The sequence below is a fragment of the Pristis pectinata genome, chromosome 9 (assembly GCF_009764475.1).
Source record: "Pristis pectinata isolate sPriPec2 chromosome 9, sPriPec2.1.pri, whole genome shotgun sequence".
Classification (NCBI taxonomy): Eukaryota; Metazoa; Chordata; class Chondrichthyes; order Rhinopristiformes; family Pristidae; genus Pristis; species Pristis pectinata.
Window position 1 is genome coordinate 7,645,215 of NC_067413.1, and position 22,499 is coordinate 7,667,713.

General features: G+C 40.9%; 1 protein-coding gene across 1 annotated transcript in view; it reads left to right on the top strand.

The window, feature by feature from the left end:
* The window catches only part of LOC127574065 (intermembrane lipid transfer protein VPS13B-like), a 795,946-nt gene that overhangs the window by 575,082 nt on the left and 198,365 nt on the right, over positions 1–22,499 (top strand).

Here is a 22,499-nt window from a genome sequence, read left to right on the forward strand (position 1 = left end):
ACAGAATTAGTGGATAATGAGGAAGCTTACCTCAGGCTACAGTAGGATAGAGATCAGACTGAAAATCAGGCAGAACATTGGCAGATGGAATTTAGTCCTGACAAGTGCAAGGTGATGCATTTTGGAAGTCAAATAGGGATAGAACATGCCCGGTAAATGGTAGGATGCAAAAGAATGTTAATGAAGGGGACTTTGGGTTCCAGTCCATAGGTCCCTGAAATTAGCAACACAGGTGGAGAGGGTGAAGAAGGCATATGACATGCTTGCCTTCATAGGTCAAGGCATAAAATATAAACACTGGAACATTATGCTGTAACCTTACAAAACACTAGTTAGACTGCACCTGGAGTATTTTGTGCTGTTCTGGTCATCACACCATAGGAAGGATGCGGTTGCAATGGAGTGAATACAGAGGAGGTTCACCAGGACAATGCCTAGATTGGGGGACTTTAGTTATCGGGAGAGACTGAATAGGCTGGGCTTGCTTTTCCTGGAGCGATGGAGGCTGTGGGATAACCTAACGGAGATAAAAAAAAATTAAAAATTATAACCTTTTTCCCACAGCAGGAATATCAGAAACGAGGGCACAGGTTTAAGGTGAGAAGAAGGAGTTTTAAAGGGGATTTGAGGGTGAAAGGTTTTTTTTACACAGTTGCTGACATCTAGAATGTGCTGCCAGAGGAGGTGACGGAATCAGATACATTTAAGAGATGTTTAAACAGGCACTTGAACATGCAAGTCACAGAAAGATATCGATGTAATGTGGGTAAATTGGATTTCTGTAGATGGGGGAAAATATACAACTGTATGACTCTCAGACACACAAAACCTGCCAGATATATTAGAAAATCTAGGATCTAGTGAGAATGTGAACTATAAGAACTCATTATTATTCATGAAATAATATTAGAGAAGTTGGTGAGCTTGAAAGCTGATAAGTCTCAAGGACCTGATGATTGATTGGTATTGGTTTATTATTGTCACTTGTACCGAGGTACAGCGAAAATCTTGTCTTGCATACCGGTTGTACAGATTAATTCATTACCCAGTTCAGATACATTGAGTTAGTACAGAGTGTATTGAGGTAGTACAGGTTAAAAAAAAACAATAACAGAGTACATAGTAAAGTGTCACAGCTACAGGGAAGTGCATTGCAGGTAGACAATAAGGTGCAAGGTCACAACAAGGTAGATTGTGAGGTCAAGAGTCCATCTCAACGTATAAGGGAACCATTCAATAGTCTTATCACTGTGGGATAGAAGCTGTCCACACAGTGGTATGTGCCCTCAGGCTCCTGTATTTTCTGCCTGATGGGAGGACGAGAGAAGAGAGAATGACCCAGGTGGGTGGGGTCTTTGATTATGCTGGCTGCTTCACCAAGGAAGTAAGAGGTATAGACAGAGTCCACGGAGGGGAGGCTGGTTTCCGTGTTGCGCTGGGTTGTGCCAACAACTCTCTGCAGTTTCTTGCAGTCCTGGGCAGAGCAGTTGCTATACCAAGCCGTGGTGCATCCAGATAGGATGGTTTCTATGATGCGTTGATAAAAGTTGGTGAGTATCAAAGGGGACATGCCAAATTTCTTTAGCTTCTTGATGATGTAGAGGTGCTGGTAAACTTTCTTGGCTGCGGCGTCTATGTGGTTGGACCAGGACAGGTTATTGGTGATGTTCACTCCTAGGAACTTGAAGCTCTCAATCCTCTCGCCCTCAGCACCGTTGATGTAGACAGGTGCATGTACACTGCCCCCATTCCTAAAGTCAATGACCAGCTCTTTTGTTTTGCTGACATTGAGGGAAAGGTTGTTGTCATGACACCATGTCACTGAGCTCTCTATCTCCTTCCTGTACTCCGACTCATCGTTATTTGAGATATGGCCTACTACGGTGGTATCATCTGCAAACTTGTAGATGGATTAGAGCAGAATCTGGCCACGCAGCCATGAGTATATAGGGGGTAGGGTAGAGGGCTGAGGACACAGCCTTGTGGGGCACCAGTGTTGAGAGTAATCGTGCTGGAGTTATTGCTGCCTACCCTCACTGATTGATGTCTGTTGGTCAGAAAGTCAAGGATCCAGTGGCAGAGGGAGGTGTTGAGTCCTAGGTCTTAGAATTTGGTGATGAGGTTGCTTGGAATTATGGTATTGAAGGTGGAGCTGTAGTCAATAAACAATAGTCTAAAGTCGGTGTCTTTACTGTCCAGATGCTCCAGAGCTGAGTGTAGGGCCAGGGAGATGGTGTCCACTGTAGACCTGTTATGGTGGTAGGCGAATTGCAGTGGGTCGAGGTTTACCGGGAGGCTGGAGTTGATGCATACCATGACCAGCCTCGCAAAGCACTTCATGATGGTGGATGTCATTAAGGCATGTTACCTTGCTTTTCTTCGCTACCAGGATGATAGTGGTCTTCTTAAAACAGCTGGGAACCTGAGATTGAAGCAAGGAGAGGTTAAGTATGTCTGCAAATACTCCCGCCAGCTGATCAGCACAAGATCTGAGCACTCGGCCAGGGACACCAGCTGGGCCAGATTCTTTCCTCGGGTTCACTCGATTTACTTCCCAGAGTCTTGAAAGAGGCGATTTTGGAAATCATGAATGCTCTGTTTAGCATCTTCCAAAGTTTCATAGATTCTGAAATTGCTCCCGTGAATCTGTGGATGTCAAATGTTAGCTTAATGTCAGTGGTAGTGAAGTGCTAGAATCTATAGTAACAGAACACCTCAAAAAGAATAATAAAATTGAGCCGAGTCAGCTGAAAACTGAAATGAAAATCATGTTTGACTAATCTGCTGGAGGATGTGATTGGTGGAATAGGTAAGTGGGAACCAGTGGATGTGGTGTATTTGGACTTCTGGCGTTCAATAAGTTACCACACAGGAGGTTGATCAACAAGGTTATAGCACATGTGATTAGGGGTAATATACTGACATAAATTGAGAATTGACTGTGGGACAGAATGCTAAAAGTGTGGATAAACAGATTGTTCTTCGGTAGGCAGATTGCGACTGAGAAGGTACACCAGGGTTTGGACCCCAGTTTCTCAGAAGCTGTATTAAAGATTTGGCTGATGGGACCAAATGTTATATTTCCATGATTGCTGACAGTACTAAACTAGGTGGGATTTTATTACGAAGGAGGATGTTTAAAGGCTTTCGGGGGATATGAACAAGCTGAGTGGGTGAGAATAGCAGATGGAATATAAATTGGAAAAAATGTGAGTTCATCCATCTTGGTGCACATAATAGAAAACAGTATATTTGTTAAATGGTGAGAGATTGGGTATCACTGATACTCATAGGTACCTGGGCAAGTCGCTGAAGGCCAACATGCAGGTGCAGCAATCAATTAAGAGAGCAAATGGAATGTAAGTGAGGGAATTTGAATGAAGGAGTACATAAGAACACAAGAAAATAGGAGCAGGAGTAGGCTACCAGTCCCCTCGAGCCTCCTCCACCATTCAAAACGATTATGATTGATCTGCCTCAGGCTTGAACTACTCCTGTTCTATTTCCATATAGCCCTCAGTTCTCTGATCTTAAGCAATTTAATCTAACTCCTCTTTAAATACTTACAGTGATCTATCCCCGAAAACCCTTTGGGGTATAGAATTCCAGAGATTCACCATGTGAATCTCTACACATCTCAGTTTGAAATGACTGGCCCCTTTCCTTGTAGTTATGTCCCCTTATGCGAGAATCTCCCACTAGTGAAAACATCCCAACATCTACCCCAATGTGCCCTCGAAGGATTTTATCTGTTCAGTGAGATTACTCGTCATTCTTCTAAACTCCAGAGAGTACAGATGTAACTTTTTTAGCCTTTCATGATACGACAACCCTCTTACCCCAGGAAATTGACTAGTGTATCTCTTCTGGACTACCTCCAATGTTAGTATATACTTTCCTAAATACTGTACATCGTAAGGAAATCTTACTGAATTTGTAGTGAGCCTTGGTGAGACTGCACCTGGAGTATTGTGTGCAGTTTTGGTCTCCTTATCTAAGAAATGATGTAATTCTCATTGAGGGAGTGAAGCAAAGGTTCACTCGACTGTTGGCAGTGATGGCAGGTACGAGAGATTGAATAGACTAAGACTGAATTCTTTAGAATTTAGAACAATGAGAAGGGATCTTTGTTCCAAACTTTTGAAAGGGTTTAACAGGTTGGAAGCAGGGAAGATGGTTCTCCTGGCTCAGGAGATTAGAATCTTAAAGTGCAGTTTCAGAATAACAGGTAAACTGTTTAGGATTGAGATGAGGAGAAATTTCTTCACTAAAGGGAATCTTTGGAATTCTCTGCCCTGGAGGGCTCTGTGGATGCTCAGTAATTGTGTTGATTCAAAACAGAGATTTCTGGATATTAAGGGAATCGAGATGTAAGGATCGTGCTACAAAATGGCGCTGAGGTAGAAGTTCAACCATGATCTCAAAGAGTGACGGAGCAGACATAAATTACCTGATTGCCTATTCCTGCTCCAGTCTCTGATATAAAATATCCCATATCAAGGGGATCAGAGTTCCCTGGAGTATTGATGAGTAATCCCACCTCAGCCAACACTTTCCCCTTCCACCTTCTCATCCCCATCCCTGAACTCTCTGTTCCTCCCAGTATTGGTTTGTTATGTCTTCAATCCCACAATTCCTGTGTTTGCTTTCGGTTTTCCATGCCCTATGCTCCAGAAATCTTATCCTGCACCCCTCCATCTACTCCTCCTCAAAACCCTCCTTAAATCCCACCTCCTGACCCGAAACATTGACTGTCTGCTTCTTCAGAAGGGTCCTCGCCTGCTTTTCTCCACGGATGCTGCCTGCCCTGCAGAGTTCCTCCAGCATCATAGTGTTTTTCGTCTAGATTCCAGCATATGCAATCCTTTGTTTCTCTAAATCTTCAAATGAGTCAGTTCAGTGGAAGGAATATGCCACAAGCCAATTGATATGATACTTGTCTTGGAATGTGTACATCATTTGAGAAATGTGATGTGAAAACTATTTTACTTGTATTTTATACTTATTTTGTGTATAAACAGTTTGGAATTCTGGTACTTTTGTGAACATGAGCAAAGAACATATTTTGACTATATTTAGTTAAAATAGTCTATTTAGAAGTTGGATGTCTCAATCTTACTCACCCAGAACAGATTCTTTTTTCCCTGAACTTTATCCTTGTTCCACAGCATCTGGATGGTGGCATTTCTGGGGAGTTTTGCTTTGAATATTTATATAGCCATTTGTAAAACCTTTTCCCCTTTAATGTGTAGAAAATTGGTGTTCACTACTTCTTGGTGTGCTAAAGTGGGCAGAGCATGTGGCATGAACGCCTGATTGGGGGATCACAAAGAACAGCAAAATTGGTGAAAAAGCTAGTTAAAAAATTGTTGGAGCAGATCTCATTCTTAATCATGTGCAGAAGTTTCACTTGCCTATTTCCTGATGGCAACAGGTAATAGCAGAGATAGGCATCATGGTCGGCGGCATGAATGAAGTGGGCTGAAATGGCCCATTTCTTTGCTGTATGATTCTATGTTTCTATGATTCTAAATGCCCGCAGGGCTTATGGCTGCTGCCTTATTGCCATGCCAACCACTGGAAGGTTAGTCAGCTCTTAAAGTACACTCTCCAAGACAGTCACACTGCAGCTATATACAGAGAGGTGAGGAAAAGTGGGCTAGGGGATGGGTATGGAGAATGCACTTACCTGTAATGTTGGGCATTCACTGTGCAAAGGTGTTGCTTGGGGGAGTGGATCAGGCCACAAGTATGTATAGAGATATATAAGACCATGAAGGACATAGACAGGGTGAAAGCACATAGTCTTTTTCCCAGGGAGGGGGGGTGCTAAAAACAAGAGGGCATAGGTTTAAGATCAGAGGCGAGAGATTTAAAAGGGACATCAGGGGCAGCTTCTTCACACAAAAGGTGGTGTGTGTTTGAAATGAGCTGCCAGAAATACTGGTTGAGGTGGGCACATTAGCAACGTTTAAAAGGCATCTGGATAAATACATGGATAGGAGAGTTTTAGAGGGCTAAGGGCCAAATGCAGGTGGATGGGACTAGCTCGCTGGGCAACACAGTCGGCATGGACCAGTTGGGCCAAAGGGCCTCTTTCCATGCTGTATGACTCTTAAGTGTCCCCCAAGCTACTTCAACCTGCAAGCTGTACAATGTGCCAATGATCACAAATGGTTTTAAAAAGGCTGTGGCTATTCAGTGAAGTTCCAGGGAATCATGTAACAGAATTCCAACAACTAAAAAGGGAGAGGTTGCTTGTGGGTCATTGAACTCACAGTGCAGGCTCCATAATTGCTGATGCTTTTCCGAAAACAGTGAAATGTGCCCCTGCTTTCTATTTAATCAGTTAATAGGAAGGTCGTAGATTCCCTGAAAAGCACCAACATCTGCCAGCAGTGGAGGGAGCATGTGCAACCTTCAGCTGTGTGGTGGGAATCACACGAACAGGCCAATTTCTCGCTTGTTGCCAATTGACCCAGAAATGATCGTTAGCCTGAACTAATGTGAGCAAAATGGCCTTTTATGCGCAGATCACATATGGAAATATGTGCAAATGGGTCCAATTTCTACCTATAGATATGTATCTAAATCAAAATAATATTGAAAAGGTGTCGGTGATATATTAGAGAAAAGTGATAAATTTATGTTGCATTATAATGGGCATCGCGGGAGGTTAGAAATTTGTCTTCAGCCCCCAGTGTTATATGGAACTTCATTGTACACTTCTCTCAATATTAGGTTCACTTGAGCTGTTTAGCACTAGATATCAAAGACAAATTTCTGTGCCTGATCAGTGCAAGGATTATGATCCATATTGCATCTAAATCCATTCTATGAAACTCATAAGTAGATTTTTTAAAAAATAAAGAACTACTTATTAAACAATTATGTGGGGTACATTATTTTAGAGGAGGTAGGTATTGTGCATGCTGAAAAGGAATTTTTAGTAGTGTAAATTTATTAGGTGTTCAATCCAATAAATCTGTCTATAACATAAAGCATCGCCAAGCAACAAAACTTCCTAAAGAGCCAGAGGCACAATAAATTTATATGTGGTAAATTCACAGTGTTTCACTAGTTACAAGTCTAGGGTAATTAAGTCACACATTCATCTGGTCAACCAGCTGTTCTCTTTAACATTCAAGTGAAACCAGGGGATGCAAATAAGTTGAAATAATCTACAATGTCTCTGTTGAGGGTAAATATGTGCAAAAATCTTAGTTCTTAATTCATGCATATTATATTAAAATAGCAAAATAAGTGTTGACAATTAAATTGCACCACATCTGTAAGTGAGACCAATTAATTGGTCTGTGGAAGGCTATCACTCATCATTAAGAGGACTATTTAAGTTCTTGGCTTCTGAATTCTGGAGAGCATTTGCGATTCTAAGTCTGTCAGGTGTTGTCGATACTTCCCAAAGTGACTATTAGCCTCGTCAAAGGCTCAGAGACTGCAGTTATTAGAAATGTCAGGGGGGGTGGGATTACGGGGTGGAAATGGGGGTAGACAGAGTGGATGGGGGAGGGGTTAGGTGAAACAGTTTGCTGAACAACTACACGTACCCTTGGGATCTAGTGGTACCAGCAATGCCTGTAATAATATCACTTATTGTAAAGTCGATTTCTAAGATGCCCAAATTTGATGTTGTTTTCATCGTTGTTCAGATCGCATCTGCTTCAATCTGAAAATATCATGTTTTATTGGGGATTTGTGTTAACAGCAATGTTGTTGGATAACTATGGTCATCATCAGTCTGACACTTGCATAACTGCTGCCTAAAAACTGCCCAGTTATGTGTGATCTAATAAATTCTTTCTCATGAAAATGTTAAATTTAAAATACCATGTATCCAGAATTTTACACTCACATCAATGCTTCAGGTTGATGAGTAAATTAAAAAGCAATTGTACAGTTATTTTTTTCTACTCACAGTGGGTTAAACTCCCAATTACTTTGACTTGTGATAAATTTAAGTTTCACCATCTAATACAATAGGGTCATGGAGTTATAGAATTAGACAGCACAGAAGCAGGCCCTTTGGCCCACCATGTCCATATTGACCTGTCTGCTCATTACACTAACCTGCTCCCACTGTCCTTTCAGGAAGTGTTCTCAAGATCACAGATGCTTGCAGTGTAAAATTCTTTCACCTCTGTTATTACTGACAGTTCTCCCACTGGAAACCTATTTCTCTTTATTTATTTTATCGAAACTGTCTATGAGAGTTCTCCAATAAACTTTTTTGCTCCAAGGGGAATAACCTCTTTACCTAACTGAAGTATTTTATCCATAGTGCTATTGCAGTAGTTCATGGGAACCTTGAGGCAAAGGTATCCAGAACTGAACACAGTGTTTCTGAAAATCCTTCATAAAAACTTATCGTCCTTGTTTATGTACTCCACGTGTCAATTAATAAAGCCAAGCATATCATTTGTATTTTTGATAATAGCCTTTCAACATATTCTGCTGCCTACAAAAGCCCCATTGACCTCTACATTCTGGTACCTCCTGGAAGATTTTACCATTTTGTTCATATAGCTTGTTCTCATACTTTTAAGAAAATCTGTCACTTTACACGTCTTTGTTTTAAACTTCTTATCCTTTTTCATCTTGTGTCTCTGACCTCATGAAATCTGTAACAATCCTCACTGTTTGGCACAGTTTCAGGGTCTGGTGTCATGCGCAAACTTAAAATTCTACTCCGTATGTTCAAGTTCAGGCCATTCGTATGTTAGTTATCATAACCAGTAAGAATTATTGGACACACTGGAGACACAAGAGACTGCAGAATCTGGAATCTAGAGCAACGGACAAGATGTTGGAGGAACTCAGCGGGTCAGACGGCATCTGTGGAGGGAAATGGACAGTCGACCTTTCAGGTCAAGACCCTTCATCTGGACTAATTGGAATTATATGGAGAGAGAGAGAGATATCTAAGATTGGATAGCAATTCCAGTTTAGTTTTATTATTGTAGCTGACACTGATTGTATTTTGAAAGAATAACGTACAAACCAGGAAGACACCACTTCATATCTTGGGGTAATCACATCTTGAGCCTCAGCAGGTGGTCTGACATGTTTACCATTGTATTTTCATCTGAGTTTCTAGACATCCTTGGCATCTCCTGTGCTGCCAGAATTTGGGGGGCAGATACCTTGGTTTTGATAAAGGGTCTTTGACTTGAAACGTTAACTGTTTTTTCTTACCACCGATGCTGCTTGACTGGCTGAGTTCCTCCAGCATTTCTCTTTTTGTTTCCAATATCTTGATTGTTGGTCTGTGTGGAAATTAAAGAGGTCAAGGAGGAGTTTGATTACAAAGAAGGACATTTGAAAATTGTGCAGTGTAAATCACTGATCATTCATTATGTCAAAATTTAACTATTAAGTGAGAGTACAAAGAATGAAATTTTAAAATCGTGCAGTATAAATCACCAACCATCCTCCATGTAAAAATTTAACTATTAGATGAGGCTACATTTGGATATGTTTGGACTGCTCAATCAAATGTCTAAACATGAATACTTGCCCAAGGTACCGGAGAGGGCAGGCTGTGTCCAAGCACTTAAATGTAGGATATTGCAAAAGAAACACTAAGCCAATATAAAAACAAAAAGGCTACATGTATTATGAATGCACTATTGAGCTTCTCCTTGTTAATGTGAATGGTGAAATTTTCACATGTGTTTTGTAGGGTTCTCAAAGTCAGCATTAGTTGTAGTTAGATCCTAAGTTAATTGCACCCATGGTTTTTGGTGTAGTTAGCATTGGAAACAGTAGCAATGAAAAGATGGGTTCCAGATGCCGAACTGCCAGAAGGCCTTGTGTTCCCTCACCTTCGTCCCAGGCTGGATTGCAATCAGTGGTTGGAAAGATGTGTGGGGGGGAGAAAGAGTTTGTAAAAATAAACCTACAGTGGCTTCCCATGCATCTTTTTTAAGTTAATTATTTTTCTTGCCCAATAAAATTACACACGCTAAGGGGTACAGCGCTGGGGTGTAGCAGCAGGGCGTTGGGCATCCATCTGGATGACAGTTGAAATTATTTTTGGCTGCTCTGTCTAACCTTTTGTACTGTAATTGTGTGGTTTTGTTGGCAGAAAGATAAAAACAAATGTGCAAAGCTGCAGTTCTGTAAATTGGGTTTAAGTCGACCAGGACCATCTGCTTTGTTACATTTACTGTTATTTTCATAGAATTTTCATGCTAAGGTATTTGCATCTCTTTGCATTCACCTAACTACACGCTTCTGTATCTGAAAAGAAGGAAACATATCCTACCCGCACCACTCCTCTTGCCCAGGTCATCCCTTTTCTACTTCTCATTTTCCAAATTGGAGGGATTGGTTCCCCTGCATAATATTTACATAAATGTGACACAGGATTTTATTATTAGCTGTACATACATATGAAAAAGGACAAGAAAGCTGGCCCACTGATCTTATCTTAACCAAATCAGTGCAGCATGTCCTCACAGTGAAACTGAATCCATCCATCAATCCACACTCATAATCCTGTGGAAAATGTGCAAAAAAATTTCAGGCCAATTTGGAAGGCATCTGCACAATTCATTTCAGTCCATTGCCTGTGACCAGATAGGTTCCAGAAATCTGCAGTAACCATGACCACTATTCCCTTTTATTCCCTTAACATCTGTGCAGAGAGAAACAAAGTTAATGCTTCAGGTCAAAGGCCTTTCACATACCATGTTGGCGTGAGATGGTCGCAGTGTCCTATCTTGACCTAACACACACATTAAGGGCTTCCAGCAAAGCATTTAATAAAATCTTCTGTGGTCCAGTCATCAAATAATGGTGGGAAAGCCACAGATAGATTTTTTTTTTCATTTTGCCTTAATAGCCACATGGATGTAAGGGCTGCATGAGTTGCAGTGAGAGCACAGTGTCTGATCCTGAGATTCTTATTCATGTATGTTAGAGAAATGTCTACCTATCCACTGGTAATTCCACTGGGTGCTTAAAATTTGTCATGCATTTTCCAGGTCAAGTGTAGTCAAGTTGTTTATTTGTCATATGCACAAGTTCACTGAAGTACAGGTACATGAAAAACTTGCAGCGGCATCGCAGGCACATAGATTCAGACAACATGCAGAACATAATTTAGACAAGTCAGTGAAAAAAAACTGCAAAACAAGACATCAGTGCAAACACTCAATTATAAACAAGTCCATGGTAGCGCAAGAAGTGGTGCGTAGTGTTCCATTGCTGAGGTAAGGTTAGGCTTGTGCAGGTCGGTTCAAGAACGTGATGGTTGGAGGAAAGTAGCTGTTCCTGAACCTGGTGGTGTGGGACTTCAGGCTTCTGTACCTCCTGCCCGATGGTAGCAGCGAGATGAGGGCATGAACCAGATGGTGGAGATCCTTGATGACAGATGCTGCCTTCTTGAGGCGGTGCCTCATGCCAATGTTTTTGATGGTGGGGAGGGATGAAAGACGCATTAAGAGATAATTACTTTTATTCATGTGGCCATTACTGGCGATCATTCAGGAACTGTTATTACAGGATTGAGGCAAAGACAGCCAAGATGATAGAGGAAGAGGCAGGTCACCTTAGTGGTGGAAAAATTGCAGGGTCAAAAAGGTTGAGGTTGTGAACTTTTTACCAATCTGATACCATTGTGGGGCTGAATGATGGAATTGGCAAAGAGGGAATGAAGATGACCAAAGACCGCAGAACTGGTCTTTTCTGTTGTTACCTGACAGTAATTGTGGCTCATATAGGAGAGGGCAGGAGAGGCATTGCAGAGGTTGAGCTCGGTATATGTGTGGCCATGAGAAACACAGTGCCATGTCTTGTGGATGAGGGAAATGAAAGTGTCGAAGAAAAGTCTTGGATGCACTCCAGAGGTAACAATGCAGGGCAGGCTGAAAATGAATCAATGCAATGGACCACGTGATATGCAATAGCTGCCCTTTCCATTTGATGAGATTTAAACTGTGAGGAAAGTTTTTGAATTTTTTTTTACCAGATAACCCCCCCCCACTGTAGAAACTCAAGTAATGCAAACAACCCATACTTGGCAGGTCAGACAGTATCTGTGGAAGAGAGACACAGTTAACATTTCAGGTTAATGACCTATTACTAGAACTGCTGAGTGTTTCTCTCTCCACAGATGCTGCCTGACCGACTAAGCACTTACAGCATTTTCTGCATTTTTTTCATATTTCCAGAATCTGCCTTTTTTTTTCGATTTTCAATTACTGTAGAAACTTGAGGTTAAATAATCAGTTCACAGCCTCTTTTGATTTTCACACTTATGTTATTACAGGAGTACCAGGTCCAGCCGGTCCCTGCCTTGTGAACAGCGTAAACTGGCAGCAATTACTCTCGAAAACTGAGACATTTTACTTGTGTGCTTAAAACACACATAAAGACTTCTGCTCAGAAGTAGTGGAAGGCGTCTTAATTTTTTAATGTTAGTGGCTATCCAGATGGCTTATTACCATGATAAGATCTTAAAGCCTATCCAGTAAAGGATATTTTGAATTCCATCATAAATTGAGGCTTCAGTCTTGCATTTCACAAATGTGGACTGGTAATTGATTGCTTTGAAACTTATTTTTTGTCATGTAAAATCCTCTCCCAGCTTTTCCCCTTTTCACTCCCTTGATGTGCACTGAATTTACTTGATGTGCACTGATTTTACTTGGCTTTCATGTGTGTCTCTGGCTTGCCCCCCTTTTCTTCTGTGATTTAATTTTAACCACAAACCTCCATAACCATGGAGAACTTCAGGTGACTGGAGCTGCCACTGTCACTCAGATTGGATTCAGGTTGGTTTATTGTCATAGACACCAGGTTGCAATGAAATCCCTTGCTCGCATGAAGCTCACAGAGTAATCTGTGCACATAGTAATAATAAATACTGAAGAAATGAGCGCAAAAACAATGGAATGGTGCAAAGTACAGTAGTGCAAACTGAGGTAGTGGAAAAAGAAATGCTAAAGTGACAATAACGGAAGAGATAGAATTAATGGTTTGAGAATGTGGCAGCACTACCAGGGAGAGGATCTAAAGAGGTGATTGGTTCAGAGGTCTGATGTGCTGGTCATCCATAATTGTTCCATGTGAGGAATGTGTAATTAAGAATGAAACAGTTGGTTAAATAATCTTCTGCACAACATTGATGCTAATAATGACTGTAGTGCCTCAAACTGCCCCACAGCTTATGTTCACTGACCCTTGTTGAATCTTTTGCTTTAGCTATTCTTTAAATATATTTCCAAAAATAAATATAGTCTAATTATATATACCCATAAAAGATTGATATCATTGCCACATTTTGCCTTTGTACTTTTTAAATTGTATAATGCTGAAGATCTGTTCTGTGTTAAATAGAAAAGAATCTTAAAGAGAATGCCACTGAAATTTCAACATAACCAAATAAAAAGAAAATTAATGCCTGACATACACAAGAGAGAAACTAAAATGAAAAGTGATGGCAGCTGTCTTCACAGTGCTTTGCAGCGTCTAGTCAGGGGTAAATTTTCTGCTGCTGTATTTTTACAGTAGTAATAATAAAGTTCTCTCTTTTAAATGGAAAGGCCCCGTCTGTGGGTTGACTGGTCATTTTGCAGGTTATTTCCAGCACTTCCTCTGAATATGATTGAAAGAAGGAGCTCCAAGCAGCAAAATATCAGCTGTGTAAAGACAGAAAATTAAAATAAATAATTTTTGGGTTATCTTTCCAAATTTCTCATACGTCTGATTATTTGATTTATTTTTAATTAATAAATGCGAACACGACAACATCAAAATGTTCTTAATGCCAGGGGTGTACAAAATCATTACATGAGAGCCATCTGTACCTCCCTAGTCTCAGATTTCTTTCATTTTTATTTGAATTGTATGATCTTGTTTGCAGTTTCAAATGCTTTGTGGTAAAATTACAGTGTAGGTAATATTTTGCAGATGTAACAATAGCTGTAATGTGAGCTGTATCCATTTACTGAAACTGAGCTGGGAATCTGCTACTGGGCGCTGGAGGAAGGATGTGGATTTTGCAAGTGTCGGGCTAAATCCTTTCTGTTCATCATTTCAGAAATACGTTTTGAAGAAAAAGTGGGTTTTGTCTACATTTAATTAAAGTTGGAATGGTTAAGAGTGTGGATACAGCCCATGAAGTCCGTATTGGTTCAATGTTAGATCAACCTTGTTCTTCCCACTCACTTGCCCTCTCTCCATACCTTTGCAAATTCTTTCCTTCCAAATACTTATCCATCTCCCTTTTGGATGCTATAATTGAATCTGCTTCCTTTGCTTCCCCCGGCATTGCATTCCACACCTTAACCACTGGCTGTGTAAAAAAAAGTAATTCCTCATGTTACTTTTGGTTCTTTTGCCAATCACCTTCATTCTGTGTCCCTTTGTTCTTGGCCCTTACATTAATGAGAGCATTTTTTCTCCATTTACTATGTCTATTACCTTCGTGATTTTAAATAGCTGCCAGCTCTCCTCACAACCTCCTCTGTTACAAGGAGAACGAGCCCAGCCTCTCCAGTAATAGAATCAAAAACCTGCAGATGCTAGAAATCTGAAATAAAAACAGAAAATGCCAGAAACACTCAGCAAGTCAGGCAGCATCTGTTGAAAGAGAAACAGAGTTAAAGTTTCGGGTCAAAGAAATGATATTGCCTGACTTTTTGAGCATTTCTGGTACTTTCTGCTTATCTCTTTGCCCTCCAGATAACAAGTCCCTCGTCCCCTTCCTTAAGTGTTGGATCTAGAACGGTACACAGTCACGGGATAAGCATAGGATGATGGGATCACATAATTCATGTACAGCGTGCATTGCTGAAGCCTTTCCACTCACTGATCAAAAGTAAAGTAATTTATGCTTGTGCACTGCCTAGTGAATTGGTTATGTATATTGAGGCTTCAGTAACCTGACAATAACCAAATTATTTGAGATGAAATTTTGAAAAATACACCTGTTAAAATTTAGGATAACCTATTCATGAAGTGAGAGAACTTCAAGGTGATTATTTCATAGCTTTGACAATGTCTCGCGTATGTACAATTTACTTTTCAAGATTTCTTGACATACTGGCTCCCCATATTGTTGATTTCTTTTCCTTGAGTCTGTACATTCATATTCCGGAGGTAGGCTTACAGCACTTCGGTTCCAAAGCAATCACCAGGAGATATGAAAATGAATTCCAAAGAGACCAGTTTATTGGTCATAGAGTCATGGAGTTATACAACATGGAATCAGAGCCCTTTGGCCCAACTTGTCCATGCCAACCAAAATGTCTATCCAAATTAGTGCCTGCCTTTCACGCATAAATAAACATTTTCTATCCAGGTACTGTCCAAATGTCATTTAAACATTATAATTGTACCCACCACTACAGCTGCCTGTGGTAAATCGTTTCACATATCCACCACCTTCTGTGTGAAAAAGTTTCCTCTCAGGTCCCTTTTAAATCTTTCCCCTCTCACCTTAAACCTGTGCCATCTAGTTTTAGACCAGGGAAAAAGACTGTGACCTTTCACCTTATCTGTGCTCCTCATGATTTTATATACATCTAAAAGGTCACCCCTCAGCCTCCTACACTCCAGGGGAAAAACGTCCCAGCCTATCCAGCCTCTCCTCATAACTCAAGCCCTCTGGTCTTCGTGAACCTTTCCATTATGGTCAAGGATCTCAGTGAAGTTCAGTCATTCCTAAAGGACTCCAGCCACTGTACTTAGTACCACATAGGAAAATATGACTGTCAGTAAACATAGAACAGGTTTGGGAATCTTTATACTTGAACAGAGAAGCATAATGGGTGGTCTAATGAAGGTTTGTAAAATGACAGAGGGACACACATTGTTTCCGTTTATTGAGGAGTATCAAAATGTTAGGTTATAAAACGGTAGTGTAGCGGTTAGCGTAACGCTATTACAGCGCCAGCGACCCGGGTTCAATTCCCGCCGCTGTCAGTAAGGAGTTTGTACGTTCTCTGTGTCTGCGTGGGTTTCCTCCGGGTGCTCTGGTTTCCTCCCACATTCCAAAGATGTACAGGTTAGGAGCTGTGGGCATGCTATGTTGGTGCTGGAAGAGTGGCGACACTTGCGGGCTGCCCCCAGCACATTCTCAGTAACGCAAAAAGATGCATTTCACTGTGTGTTTCGATGTACATGTGACTAATAAATAAACATCTAAAAATATCTACAATAGTCATCAGTAAATCCAATAAGGCCCAAAGATCATGGTTCTTTACCAAGTAGGATGGTCTGCAAGCAGTGACTGAGCCACAGGTATCGATTCCTGAGGACCTGCTCCTGTGGACTGCAATAGTGACCTTTAGACAGCTTGCTGCTGTCATATTCTTTGAACTACTTTTAAGTGTCACTTTTGAAATTAAATACTCAAACAATTAAAAGAACATAAGTACATGGATAGGAAAGGTTTAGAGGGATATGGGGCAAATGGGATTACCTTGGTGGGCACCATGGTCGGCATGAATGAGATGGATCAAAGGGCCTATTGCCATGCTGTATTACTCTATGATTCTCTATGATTCTAAGAAATACAAAAAATAAATGAGGGACCCAGACTGAAACATTAAACTGTTTCTCTTTCCACAGATGCTGGCTGACCTGCTGAGTTTTTCCAGCATTTTCTGCTTTTATTAACTCGGTGTCTCTCTCGCAGATGCTGCCTGACCTGCTGAATAGCTCCAACATTTTCTGTTTCATTTTAGGATAAGTACTGTAATTGGTTCCTAATATAAGAAATTAAATCATTTTCCTGCATGCATTCTGGGTCTCAACCTGAAACATCGACTATCCCATTGCTGCCGCAGATGCTGCTTGATCCGCCGAGTTCTTCCAGCAGTTTATTTTTTGCTTCAGAGCCCAGCATTTGGATTCTCTTGTGTGTCACATCATGGGTTAACTGTATAATGTGTTTAAGTACTTGATTATTGGTTTATTATTGTCACATGGACCAAGATAAAGTGAAAAGCTTTTGTTGCGTGCCATCCAGACAGATCATTCCATACATAAGTACATCGAGGTAGTACAAAGGGAAGACAAAACAGAATGCTGAATATAGTGTATTTAAAAGAATATAATAATTCCTGAGGTATTCATAGTCAGGAATACATTTAAGGCAAAAGAGTTAATCAAGAATTAAGGTAAAAGAATGACACTGTAGTTTAGACTGCATGTGTAACACTTGTAATCTACATAGATTTTATTTGGGAATGTTTTCTTAAATCAGTCAACTTTTCCTTTCTGCATACTTCTACTGCGCTTGGAGAAGGCAAATCTCTCTGATTTTTCAGGTTCAGGTTCCTATTATTGGCCCCTAATGTCCATGTTAGCCAAGATTGAGTGGTCAGGATGAACGTGCTTTCCTGTACAGTGCCATTGTAGGAAATTATAGTTTTAAATAACTTTCTCAGAGTATACTGCCCTTTTTAAAGTTCAAATACACTGTACGTTTATTGGAACATAGCTTAGAGATTAATGGTGTTATAACAAAAAAATGATACATGATAAATGATGAAATGATAATTGTTGATGTTGCTGTTCCTTCATTACCTAGAAGTATGGCTAAGGAGCAATTAAAATATATAACTGTTTCGTTAAATACTTACGCTGGATAATTGCACAAGACAGAACTAATAAATCTTGCAAATGTTGTTGCTTGGGGTCAAATTTTAAAAACTAACCATTACTTAAACAATTTAGAATAAAGCCACCTTTGTTCGGGTTCCAGAGTACATGGTTGACTGCAAGACCCCTGGTCTAGTAAGTTGCTGTGTAATACCCAATGATCAGGCAGCTACAGATATGCACAAGGTTGAATTAGCTATAATTATTCCCCAAAGGTTTTGATCTATGGACTGTGCCTAAGCTGCAAAACCCATATGTGAGTGTGAAATTCAAGCTATGTGCTTATATGTAAATAAAGCCATCTGTTATATAAATACACCTGTACAATATTAGATGGGAAATAGAATAACACTTTAATTTCTTCTTTAGAATTATTAATGGCTCTCTCATTTCCTATGAGATCAATTCAAGTGGATCTTGTTAACACTGGTAACGTTTAATTATTTCTTCACAGTACAAGTACGATGTTACTGTGTCCACTTGGTCAAGGAAGAAAATACTTCAGACAGAGCAAAACTAACAAAAGAGATACAACCAGATCTCATAGAGTCATGGAATTGTACAGCACACACTCAGGCTCTTTGGCCCAACATGTCCATGCTGACCATTTTGCCCATCTACTCTAATCCCATTCACCCACATTAAGGCCATATCCTTCTATGCCTTGCCTATTTAAGTGCCTGTAGACACAAGAAACTGCAGGTTCTGGAATCTGGAACAAAAAAAAAACTGCTGGAGGATCTCAGGCAGCATCTGTGGAGGAAAAATGGACAGTCTGGACCCGAAACATTGACTATCCATTCCCTCCCCAGATGGTGCCTGACCTGAGTTCCTCCAGCAGTTTTTTTTTGCTATTTACTTGCCTGTCTAATTGTCTCTTAAGTGGAATGATTGTATCTGATTCCGTCACCTCCTCTGGCAGCAAATTCTAGATATCACGCACTCTCCTGAAATTTGCTAAGATATCTTTATTAGTCACATGTATATCGAAACACACAGTGAAATGCACCTTTTACATAGAGTGTTCTGGGGGCAGCCCACAAGTGTCGCCACACTTCCAGCGCCAACATAGCATGCCCACAACTTCCTAACCTGTACATTTTTGGAATGTGGGAGGAAACCGGAGCACCCGGAGGAAACCCACGCAGACACGGGGAGAACGTACAAACTCCCGGGCTGTAATAGTGTTACGCTAACCACTACACTACCGTTTTGGGTACTTTATAATAATTCCAAGCATGCAAACTTTTAAATCCCATACCTTTGTCCTTAGTGACCACTTCCTCAGTTGGCTCAAATTACTGCTTCCTCCTTGATAGTTCCTGCTATTTCTCTCTTCTCCCTGCCCTTCAGCTTGTTCAGAAGTCCCACCTCCTGTTCTATCGATCCTTTTCCCACTCAACTCAACTGAGCTGATCGTCCAGCTCCTCCTCCTCAGCACCCATGTTGGTTGATGTCTCCTCCTCATTGGGGATCATCTGTTTCACCTTCAAAACTGCTGTTATCACTCTCCTTAAAGAAGACTGAAGTGATGGGGCGAAATTCAGTAGGGATTCACTAGAGGCTCGTCACAAGAGCAAGTATAGTGCTGGAATGGTACATCAGTGGACCAGCCCAAAGCCTGACCAAAACATTGGTATTGGTATTGATACTGGTTTATTATTGTCACATGTACCGAGATACAGTGAATAGCTTTTGTTTGTGTGCCATCCAGACAGATCATGCCGTACATGATTACGTCAAGGTAGTAAAAAGAAAACAGAATGCAGAATATAGTGTTGCTGCATATACCTTGTCCTGCATTAAATCCTGAACAATGCTCAACCATGTTCCCTCCACCCCAAACTTAATTCTTTGCTCCCCATCCACGTGAAGCCCAGGTCTTTATTTTTCTTAACTTGTGGACCTTGAATTCAACCTTACCACTTGTGGCAAACACTTCAACCATGTGTGTCTAACTTTTCTGGAATTTCCTCCTTACGTTTCTTCCTTCACCATTCTCCTTAAAAATGCCTTGTTAAATACATCCCTTTGACCAAGTTTTCAGCCACCCCTCCAAATCTCTTCCTTTATGGTCTGGCGTCTGTTTTCCATATGCTTGCCTGTAAAGTGCCTAGGGAGTTTTTCTTTAGATTAAAGGCATTGCACAACCAAGTTGTTGCTGCTGGAGTGCACTGGTGCTGTGTGTGTGTGAGTGTGTGAGAAACTATGCGCTTGTGTCCAAGTTTGCAATTTGCAAGGGGTCACCACTCCTGCTGAAAGGAGATGAGAAATGGTTGCAGCAAATGCACCATATAGAATGGCAACACTGGATGATGCAGCTGAGCTGTGCTACTCACTGCTATCAGAAGCACTGCAGAGATCCAACTGTGGAAACAGCTTGCATTCATAGAACATTTTTAACACAGTAAAATGCCCCTAGGCACTTCATGAAGGTGTTATCAGACAGAAGTTTGACAGTGAGCCCCCTGATGCGATGCATGCATACAGAAGAGCAAAAGCTTGGTCAAAGTGATAGGTTATAAAGAAAGAGAGAGGCAGAATTCCAGAGCTTTGGGGCATGGCAACTGAAGGCAGAGCTACCAGTAATGGAGCGCAAGTGGCCAGAATTGGAGGAGCAAAGGGTTGGAGGGCCAGAGGTGCCTACAGAGGTGGGGAGCGATTGGGCCATTGGTGAACTTGAAAACAAGCACAAAAATTTTCAAAGCAAGACATTCAAATTAATTCTCGAATATTAGTTCTAGTCATATGAATGTGACGGAAAAATCAGTGCTGCCTTCTGCACCTAATCGGGTGTAAGTGAAAGTGAGCGAGCTCTTGGGAATGTTGCCAAGTTTAATTTTCCTCACCATTTGATTAATTTTGCTGTGCAAGTCACAGTGTTTCAGTTTAAAATTGAGCAGCCTTTCTTATGGTGAAAATGTGCTGTGGCATTTCATTAGCACATTTCCAAATGCGCTGGTTGTGTATGTGCAGAAGTAGTTACCCACGTCTTCATGCTGAACGAAGAGCTTCCTTCACACAATCATCTTGGTTTCTGAAGGAGCAGCAGAACTGCGTGAGGTGGTGGTAGAGACAGAGAATCTCACAGCATTTAAGAAGTAGCTAGACAAGCACTTGAATTTCCAAGGTATAGAAGGCTATGGGCCAGTTGGGATTGGTATGGGTGCGTACTTGATGGTTACCATGGATGTGGTGGGACGAAGGTCCTATTTCTGAGCTGTATGACTCTGTGCACTTTGTCCTGAACATTTGGTCAAGCTCCTGAAAAAGAAGCTCATACTAGTAGAAATTGAGAAACCGAGGGCAACACGCAATGTTAATATATAGTAAGTTGAAAGCTCATAATCGAGGGTGAATTTCCAGCCCAACAATTTTTTTTAAGATGTAGAGCAAACGAGAGGAGAAAAAAAAGGTGATCTGTAATGAAGTGGAAAGCAAGAGAGAGCAAATGACCAAAGAGATGTGAGGGCAGGATACAGGGAGTTGGTAATGGAAGAGGTAAAGAAGCAGATGATGGTCCAAAGGTGGTGCAAATGGGATAAACAGAACCTCTGTCCGAAATATGGTGAATCCAGAAGGCGGTCTTGTGCTGGGTTGTAAGATGAGCTAGATTGGAATAGCTAGGAGTTCTAAGACATTAGTAATTAAGCTGACAGGCAATCAGACAGTAAGAGTTACGCTTGTGGACTGAACAGATATTTTGCAAAGAAGTCACCAATCTGCATTTAGTCTTCCCAAGACAGATGAAGCCATGTTATGAGTAGCAGATTTTCAGCTTTTGTAGAATTCCAGGTTTATTTAACTTGGTGAATTTGGCCTTGGGGTGAGATTCAAAATCATGTCTTGGCTCGGTTACCCAGACCTCTGGAAGCTAGTCTAATCTCGTAACCACTGTTACCATAACCTTGTGAGAGAACTTGATCTGCAGTCTGCAAGAATTGAGTCCCAGTTTGTAACAACTCTAACCACCTTTCCAGGCATAGAAAAGAAAATGGAAAACCAAATCATTACTTTATGTAGGCTCATGTTGACTGAGTTCATCATCGAAGCTCCTCAGTGATGAATGACAGAATATTCATAACACATCTTATGTTAATTTTGATTAATCTTTTCTAATTCTATATCATTTTAATCTATTAAACAGGGCTGTACAACTGACCTGCTTATCATTTCTTCTGTTTACCATATCTTAACGTCAAAGCATAATACAAGTCTTGTTCTAAACTAAATGATATCATCTTTGTAATGGGATCACCTGAGGAAACAAGTGAAACATTTTTAGTTTATAGAATGTTAAACACATCTTGAAATATTTATGAAATATTTATGGGCTGGTATTTTATAAACAAAATCCTTTTTGTACAGTTGTGAATTGGGAATTTGCAAATTAAACAAAAAATCCTAGTGGCATGAAATGTATGCAGTGATAATTTCAGGCATATATGCCTGGAAATTGAAGTCCACCCTCTTGTGATGTGCTGAACATATGTTGTGTATAGAGTTAATGCCCACCTAGATCTCCCAAAAAGTTTTGCAGAATTAGGCAGTATGTTAAAAGCAGTGCAGTGGGACTTTACACATAGAGCATTGAAATGGGACCAGTGTGGTTTCTGTCCAGTGCTGCAGGCAGACTTTGGAGCTGATGCAACACTGCCACTGGGAAGTAAGTCAGCGCTTTGGCAGCACAGAAAAGGCTGCCATGGAAGTGAAGGAAAATGCTGTGGGGGTTGGGTGTTGCGTGCTCCCCAGCGTGTCTGGGACCTCCCTCCACAATGAATTGGTCTGATCAACTCCTGTACAATGCCATTGTGGGGTGCAGGCAGTCAAAGGGCCAGGGGTCATTGTGCGCAGCTTACAATAGA